This window comes from Oryctolagus cuniculus, chromosome 19 (genome assembly GCF_051225735.1).
Source record: "Oryctolagus cuniculus isolate XC-2025 breed Fujian yellow rabbit chromosome 19, ASM5122573v1, whole genome shotgun sequence".
In the NCBI taxonomy this organism is placed as follows: Eukaryota; Metazoa; Chordata; class Mammalia; order Lagomorpha; family Leporidae; genus Oryctolagus; species Oryctolagus cuniculus.
Window position 1 is genome coordinate 32335882 of NC_142885.1, and position 8948 is coordinate 32344829.

Consider the following 8948-nt stretch of genomic DNA (forward strand, 5'->3'; position numbering starts at 1 on the left):
CTTTATTCTTGTTTAAAATTGAGGTTGCTCAAGAATTCAAAAATTTATCTGTGATAGTATCTAAATAATAAATTTTCAATAATTTTTACTTTATTTTTTAAAAAGAAGCTGAACACTTATAGGTATATATTTGTTTAGTAAAAAACAAAAACAAAACGCAAAAAGTAATAACTATACATAAGAAATATTGACTAACACACAAACCAGTAAATATAACTGTTGATGGGAATAAAGTATGTCTCCTTTCTTCGTAGTGTAGATTGAAATTAAATTAAATCAATGCAATTTAATGACTATCATTTTAAAGTTTCATTGTGGTTTTTGAAATATTTATTTATTTGAAAGGCAGAGTTACACAGAGGCAGAGGCAGAGAGAGAGAGAGAGAGAGAGAGGTCTTCCATCCGCTGGTTCACTCCCCAATTGGCTGCAATGACCAGAGCTGCACGGATCCAAAGCCAGGAGCCAAGTGCTTGTTCCCCATCTCCTATGTGGGTGCAGGGGCCCAAGGACTTGGGCCATCTTTTACTGCTTTCCCAGGCTATAGCTTAGAGTTGGGTCAAAAGTTGGGCAGATGGGAATTGAATCGGCACCCATTTGGGAAGCTGGCACTGCAGGCTGCAGCTTTACTTGCTATGCCACAGCACTGGCCCCAATTACTATCATATTTTGTCTCAGAATTTTTGTCTGATTATAGAAGAAATAGGTATAGGTGTATTTTTTGTAACAATTTTCACGTAACATAATTATAGCACACATTTTGTTAACATATTTTCAACAAATGAATCATAGCAGAGAAAATGTACATTTAAGCAATCATCAGAACTCAAAATGTCCATTTCACTCCAAGACATTGGATTTTAAGTTCTCTATTAGATTGTTTACAACCATTGTCTCTACCGGTGAGGAACAATATTTTCTTTCTTCATTCTATTTGTTGAATTCAGTGTAGGGTTAATCTTATGAGTAAAAAGTAAACTGAAAATAGATTTTTGCAAAAATTGAGAGTGGGAATATGAGAGGGAGTAGTAAGTGTTGGAGCATGGTCAGGAGGGAGGATAGTGTGAATTATCACTGTATTCCTAAATCTATATATATGAAGTATATGAAATCTGTATACCTTAAAAATATAAATTTAATTTTTTATAATATGACTTTTGTTACATGTCATGTAAAATTCGTATATCTATATTTGGTTTTCATTATATCTGAAGATCCCTTGTTTGTTTTTTAAGGATTTACTTACTTAAAGGCATAATAACAAGACAGTAGAGACAGAAGCAGATAAATATTTTAGATGCTGTTTCACCCCCTGAAATGCCTGTAACAACTATGGCTGTGTGAGGCTGAAGCCAGGAGCCAGAAACTCCATTCAAATCTGAGTAGGTAGGGAGGAACCCAAAAATATGAGCTACTCTCTGTTGCCTTTCATGTCCATTTGCAGGAAACCATCAGAGAAATGGCATCTCTAGGACTGAAATCAGGCACAAGGATATATGATACAGGTGTCCCAAGCACTAGCTTAAAGCATTGCACCATCATGCCCACCCCATGAGGATCACTTAATCTTAATGCATAACTTAATATATTCAGGATTATAAGCTTATTTCTTTGTATACCTTGTTTTATTTGAGTTACTTTTGTTCCCTATTTTTTGATGAATTACTGTTCTCTCCTATTTTCTTTCTGTATTTTTGGTTTGTTTGTTTACATTATTTCAAGCTACGATCCTCTATTGATTTTTTTTTTGACAGGCAGAGTGGACAGTGAGAGAGAGAGACAGAGAGAAAGGTCTTCCTTTGCCGTTGGTTCACCCTCCAATGGCCACTGCGGCTGGCGCGCTGCGGCCGGCGCACCACGCTGATCCGATGGCAGGAGCCAGGAGCCAGGTGCTTTTCCTGGTCTCCCATGGGGTGCAGGGCCCAAGCACCTGGGCCATCCTCCACTGCACTCCCTGGCCACAGCAGAGGGCTGGCCTGGAAGAGGGGCAACCGGGACAGAATCCGGCGCCCTGACCGGGACTAGAACCGGATGTGCCGGCACTGCTAGGCGGAGGATTAGCCTAGTGAGCCACGGCGCCGGCCCCTCTATTGAATTATTATATTCATTGATTTGGTTATTAAAAAGAAAATACAGTAATGACATATTTTACACATTTATTAAATTATAAGCTCAAGAATGATACACTTTAATACTAATGCTGCTCTGTTAGTTTACACTGGTATTTATTTATTACAACTCATGTATATTTTTTAGCATTTACATATTTCTTCATCTTTCTCTTCATGTATTTTGTCTTATATTTTTTCCTTTCCTCTACCATAAAAATTATTGACATTAATAATGGAAAATTAGTCTCTCAAATTCATTCCTTACATTTATTGAATTTCCAATATGTTCTTTTAGATGTTGACATATATATATATATATATATATATATATATTGCTTCCTTTACGTTGAATATTTTCAGAAGCTCTATAAGAAGTACAACCCTAGAAGCTCTATAAGAAGTACAACCCTAGTTCTTCATAATTCTTATATTAAACTTTCTTTTGATATGGATGATTGTTCCTATGAACCTCCTTCCTGGACCTGAGTTTACCATACTGAATTTCCAATCTTATGTCTTAAGATGATTTTGAATATCTTTTTATATGGTTGGCCTGGTCATTGGGGACACTGGTGGTATTGGTTCACTTTGGGTGGCTAACCTATACAACATCATTCCTGACCTCTACTTGACTACAAAACATCTTGGAGATGGGTCTTCCATGGGACTGCAGTTGCTATGGGCATTTGGAAGTCTTCTGTCCAAAAGTATTCAGCTCTGAAAAGTCTGGAATATTTCATCAGGGAAACAGCCATAAGTATGATAGGAGCTTTCTGAAGACAAAGGGAATAACAGACTGGAGAGTGGAATAAGGGAATTATGAATATGAGTCATTTCTCCAGATGCAGAAATGCAATTGAAATTATTTAAGTATTTCCACACTTTGGATATTAAATTTATATGTATGCTTATATACATGTGTTTATATGTTGATATATAAATACATGAATGTTTACAAGAGTATACACATATATGTATATTTGTTTTCTTATGTACTATTCTCTCATGTAACACAAATTGCATCAAATTTAAATGTATTTAAATGTTACTAACTTAGGAAGCCGGCACCATGGCTCACTTGGTTAATCCTCCGCCTGTGGTGCTGGCATCCCATTTGGGCACCAGGTTCCAGTCCTGGTTGCTCCTCTTCCAGTCCAGCTCTCTGCAGTGGCCCGGGAGGGCAGTGGAGGATGGCCCAATTCCTTGGGCTCCTGCACCTGCATGGGAGACCAAGCAGAAGCACCTGGCTCCTGGTTTTGGATCAGTGCAGCACCAGAAATAGTGGCCATTTGGGGAGTAAACTAACAGAAGGAAGACCTTTCTCTCTCTCTCTGTCTATAACTCTACCTGTCAAATAATAATAAAAAAAGTTACTAACTTAAAACAACTATACATATTTATATTGCACCATGTTTTTTCCTAAAGTATCAATCTCTTCAAATATTTGTGATTTCTTATGAGCAAAACATGTAGACTCTATTTTTTAAGAAAAAATAGATGGTACATTATCATCACCATAGTCACCCTACTCTATCATTCAAGGGAACACCAGAACTTCTTCCTCTTACATATAGCTGTTTCTTAAGATGTATTTATTTATTTGAAATGCAAAGTTACAGATATAGAGGGAGAGAAAGAGAGAGAGGTCTTCCATTTCCTGGTTCACTCCCCACATGGCAGCAACAGCAGGGGGTTGGAGCTTCCTTTAGGTATCCCAAGTGGGAAGAGGGGCTCAAACACTTGGGTCATCTGCTGCTGCTTTCCCAGGCACATTAGCATGTGGAGCATGCAGGACATGAACCTACACTCATATGGGATGTTGGTGCTGCAACTGGTGGCTTTACCTGCTACGCGCTACAGTGCTGGCCCACCTAGTACCTGTTAAACAACTTTTCCCAAACAATTTCTCATTCCTACTCTTCCCTGTTTCTGTTAGCCACCATCATACTCTTAGCATCTATGAGAAGCACTTTGTTAGAGTCCACATATGACTGAGACTATGTCGCTCATGTCTTTTTGGGTTTGGCATATTTTTTATATGATAAGGAGTCTCACATCCATCCATATTGTTGTAAATGATAAACGTGTCTTCCATTTCCATCAAATAGCTTTCCTTTGTGTGCATTCACATTTTCTTTTTCCATTCATCATTTTGTAGACACTTAGTTTTTTTTTTCCATTTCTCAAATATAAAGATGGTATACCAAATTAATTTTCTTTAGATATACATACCCAGGAATGGGACTGCTAGATTGTATAATCTTTCTATTGCAGGGGTAGTAAGGGGTATAAAGGAGCAAAAAGAAATTATAAATTATAAAGATCAATTTCTAAGTCATAAAATATGAATATATTGGATGATTATATACAGAGGTAATCCATAAAAACAAATACAACTGGTAAAAGACATTACTATAAATACCAATCATATACATATATATATATATTCATAGTCTTAATTACTAAGTACAAGCAAGAAACAAAGAAAATATTAAAGCACAGTAGTCAGACTAGAAAAAAATTTGCAAGAGAAATGGAAAAAAAGGATTAAATTATGAGATATCTTTATACATTCTTTAAATTCATAATAAAAAATAACACAGAGGACTCAACATAAAAATGTGTTCCACATATGAATAAGAATGGCTCTGAGCCAATAAACAGCCATTAAATTGTAACTGACCTGAAGGAGGTTCCTGCAACACCCAATAGGGTCTTTTCCAGAAAGAGGTGGGAGGGAGTCCAGCAGTTTGCAGGACCAGGGAGGAGAAACTCCCTCCCACTACAGGGAGGCTGGAGCCAAAGAGGACGCAGTGTTGGAAATGAACCTGACTCCTCTTATTTTTTCCATCTGGCACGACCTGAACTCGTGTGTCAGCTCTATGGAGGATTCTGATTGGCTGCGTCTTTTAGACGTTGTGCACACTCACGGCAATGCAAGCTGTTCAGTCAGATGCGGTGGTGTAAATGCTACGTAATCCCGCAGGATCTTGATGCCACAGTAGTCTTCCAGTTCTGAGGTGGAGGGAGGTTCTAGGAGTGGGCTCCGTTGTTGGGAATCTCTAAAGGCAGTCAGCGTTTGCTGCTCTCTGTCCGCTGTTTTCTGACCGTCTTCCATTGAAGGACGTCACCCACCTCAGACACTCGAAATGGTGAGTGTGGGGGGCGGGGCTTGAGGAGAGGGGAAGGCAGACTTCCTGGATGTTGTCAGAAAAGGCTGACAGGTTGCCGGCTTCACAGAGGTCATCTCTAGTCCGTAGGCCCCATCTCGCTGCTGGAATGACACTTCCCTTGGCCCTCTCTGGTCTGCAGTGTGGGGACTTCAGGTGTCCTGTCCGTTTCTTGCTCACAGCCTAAGGGCCATCTCTGGGCAGCTGCTGGCAGCATTCCCCTGCCTTCCCCATTTATGCAGTGGGGACGGGGTGGTCATTATGGGGAATGTGGGCTGTGTGTGGAGGGTTCATGCAGTGAAGAGCTGTTGTTTAAGGGGTCCTCAGTTGCTTTTTTACTCCAGGGGTGACATGAATTCACAAGTTTTCTGAATATGTCAGAAGCAGGTCTTAATTCACGGACCCTGATCTGTCAGCATAGCCCATTCTGGAGGTCTGACCTCATTTTCTGTTGAAAATAACAGTGTCATAGACAGTAAGTTAAAAACAAAGTAGTTTTATTTCACTCAGTGTTTTGGTTCAGGTTTTAGGGGGACAGGAGCACAGTGTAATTTGTACTCAGGTGTCATCTTTGCCCTTACACATTCCCTTGATAGGCTGTTGGCTGTCTTTGACCTTTCAAATAGAAAGTTTAGCTCGTTACATTTATGGGTGTTTTAAAAACTATTTCTGTTCCATGACAACCTTCCCAACCCCAAAAATATAAGCCTAGATTTCTAAGTTTTAATTTTTATTTTGATATAGGGTGATTTTTCAAGGTTATTGGGATAAAATTGACAAAATTTGTGTATATTCAAGGCCTGCAATCTGATGTTATTTGAGGTGTTTTTAAGTCCATGGGAAATTCACTTTATCATTTAATCTAGTTTTTCACTAAATTTTTGGAATCCCCTTTTACATATGTATTATGAGATGATTAAGACAAACTAACATATCCATATCACCTTGCATAGTCTTTAAAATAATACTTAAGATCTTAACAAGTTGTGAGTATTGAATAGTGTATTGATATTATTTCTGTGCTGTATATTAGGTCTCAAGGAGTTAATTTATCTCCTAACATCTTCACACTTCCTCCACTCTCAGCCCCTAGAAACCACTATTCTGTTCTGTGATTAAGTTTGATTTTCTCCAATTCCACAAATTCAGGAGATTATGTGGTATTTATCTTTCTCTGTCATACTTCATGCAGCCTGATGTGCACATTTATTTATTTGGATCCATGTTGTGATAAAATGCTAGAATTTCTCTTTTATTGTTGGATGTGATTCGATTGTGTGCATGTGTATCATGTTTTTCTCTATTCATCTATTGACCATGTTATTTCCATTTCTTGTTCTTGTGAATAATGCTCATATGAACATGGATGTGCCAGTGTACCTTTGAGATAGTGATTTTATTTCCTTTGGATACACATCAAGTAGTGGGATTATTTTGTCACGTGTTCCATTTTTAATTTTATTTGGGATACTTCCATAGTGTTTTTCTTTTTTTTTTCTTTCTTTTTCTTTTTTTTTTTTTTTTTGACAGACAGAGTGGACAGTGAGAGAGAGAGAGAGACAGAGAGAAAGGTCTTCCTTTGCCGTTGGTTCACCTTCCAATGGCCGCCGCAGCCGGCACACTGCAGCCAGCACACCACACTGATCTGAAGGCAGGAGCCAGGTGCTTTTCCTGGTCTCCCATGGGGTGCAGGGCCCAAGCACCTGGGCCATCCTCCAGTGCACTCCCGGGCCACAGCAGAGAGCTGGCCTGGAAGAGGGGCAACCGGGACAGAATCCAGCGCCCTGACCGGGACTAGAACCTGGTGTGCCGGCACCGCTAGGTGGAGGATTAGCCTGTTGAGCTGCAGCGCCGGCCCCATAGTGTTTTTCATAGTGAATTTACCAATTTACATTCCCTCAGACAATTTATGTGTTATTTTTTCTAAAGATCTGATTCAGTAGTTGTTATATTTTTAGTTTTTGATAATAGCCATTTCTACATATGTGGTGATAATATTGTGGTATTGGTTAGCAGTGCGGCCCCTTTTAAAATACCTGTTGGGTGCTTTCATAGCTTGATTGGAAAAACTATCTGATTCTTTGTCCAATTTTATTTATAGTTATGAGTGTATTTCTTCGTATTACTCCCTTAATGATACTATGTTTGCCAACTTTTTCTCCCCTTCTTTGTTTTCTCTGTTTAGTTTTCCTTTTAGTACACAGATTTTTTTTTGTCTTTTAGTTTTCTGTAGTCTTACTTCCTTTTGTCACCTGTGCATTTCATGTCATATCTGAATCATTGTTGAGGTACAATATATCCAAAGCTGTTTTAGGCATTTGTGATGGGAATATTCTCAGTGGAAGGGAATATTCTCTTTCCCTGTCTGTGTGTATGTGTGTTTGTCTTTTTTTTCTTTCGAACTAATTAATTAAGAAGCTTGTAAAAACTACTTGGAGCGCTTGGTACCAAATCAGAGTTAGATTATAGGATTAAGGTCTTAGTATTACATAGAATAGTGGGGTGACCATAGTTTACAGTAATACATTCATTATTTTATGAGCAAATAGAAGGAAGATATTCCAAGGCTCTGATTATGAGGTGTAATGTCATAGAAGGGAAAATGTATCTTGATTTGATCATTACACATTGTATATGTGATTAAAATTTCACACTGTTACCTGTAGATATGTCTAATTATTGTCAACAAAATATGAACCCAGAACAGCATCTTACTGGGTGTATAGTATTAAGGGATGTCAAAATATTTAAATTAGTGTCATAACTACTATTAGTATCTTTGGAAATATTTTATTAAGACAAAGATAATCTGAAAATAACTGAATTGGTATTTTCCCAGGAAAAGTGGAGCAATTAGGAGGCAGTATTTTAGCTTAAATTTGTAATTAATAATCTTTTGAATTGTTTCGCATAAGCAAAATGAAGTGGTTCTCTAAGTGTGTATGGTATTAATTTGAATTAGGATAATATCAAACAAGAAATAATGAACTAAATAGCAGATTAATTTTGGTGAAAAATTCCTTGAAACATGCATATTATTTCATTCTAAACATTGTCTATGAATTGTAAGGCTCCTCATATTTATGGTTTTAAGTTTTGAACCAAAGTGAGTATATTAATTTCATGTTCCACAAAATAGGTGAAACTCTCCCATATTTGTTGGTATTCAGTTTCTTCTGTGAAGCCCAAACTTAAGAGTTTATCTGCTCAGTCCTAACTGTCCCTTGATTTAGGTGAATGTCCTTTGCTTTGTACTGTACTGGCAATATACATAATCATAACCATATTATAATATTAACATGTTTTCATTTATCCCGCAATTCTTCATATTACTTACAGTAAAGTTTCATTTACCATCAGCCCCAGACAGGCACTAGTCTAAAATCTATCTCCAGAGATTGGCCTTTTATGGACATATCCTATAATTGAAATTGTACAATGTTGCAGTATGTGGGGTTTTGCTTCTAATTTCTTCTCTTGAGTTTTTACTTTTGTAGTCGGTAATTTGTTAATTAATTTTTATTGCCAAATGGTGTACCATTATAAAAGATATATTACACACTGTTATTCTTACATTCAGTATTTGAGTTGATTTCACATTTGGCTTTCATAAATATTGCTGCAGTGAGCAGACGTGAGCAAGTGGATTTTTTATCTTTTGGCATACAG